The sequence below is a fragment of the Penaeus monodon genome, chromosome 27 (genome assembly GCF_015228065.2).
Source record: "Penaeus monodon isolate SGIC_2016 chromosome 27, NSTDA_Pmon_1, whole genome shotgun sequence".
In the NCBI taxonomy this organism is placed as follows: Eukaryota; Metazoa; Arthropoda; class Malacostraca; order Decapoda; family Penaeidae; genus Penaeus; species Penaeus monodon.
Genome location: NC_051412.1, coordinates 36,650,652 through 36,651,266, shown reverse-complemented (window position 1 = coordinate 36,651,266; position 615 = coordinate 36,650,652). Strand labels below are relative to the sequence as shown.

Below are 615 nucleotides of genomic sequence, written 5' to 3'. Positions count from 1 at the left end.
ATGTAACAGTTACTGGCAACAGTGGTTGCAGAAGACATTGAAATTCTCATATAATGTAAAATTTTTCATGTGTTCTGTAGTGGATTTCACGATTAGTTTAAAAATGTTAAAAAAAAAATTATAAATTGATATGTTAATCTAGCCATGCAATCAGTAGTAGTATGTAATTTCTGATCATGTACTGTATATACTTGAATATACAGTTGTAGTAGGTGATCTTCTCAGTAGACTTCAAAAATTTAAATCAATCAATATAGTTGCATGTATATTAATCTGCTCAGTGGAGATGATGTGATTTTTTTTATCATGAAAATTAATTAACTGTTTTTCCCAGTCATTAATAATTTTTGGCCACTTCGTTAGAATTTGTAGTTTTCTGATTAACTCCTAAAGGACTAATCCTCAGCCATTTAGCCTTCAGCCAAAAATAAAATGGTAATCATCATTCATGGTATGTCAATAACTTTTTGTATGGGTTAAAAAGGGGAAAAACTTACAAAGAGTAATAACAAATGTATAATACAAAAATCATGTATCCATCATAATTCCAAAAGTAATATGGGAAAGGAGCAGGTGATATAGTGGGTGGTGCTGGGAAAGGGTATAGAGCAGTGG

General features: G+C 30.6%; 1 protein-coding gene across 1 annotated transcript in view; it reads left to right on the top strand.

Moving 5' to 3' along the window:
• The window catches only part of LOC119590823 (protein fuzzy homolog), a gene marked incomplete in the record, with an annotated part of 14,228 nt that overhangs the window by 8,263 nt on the left and 5,350 nt on the right, over nucleotides 1-615 (top strand).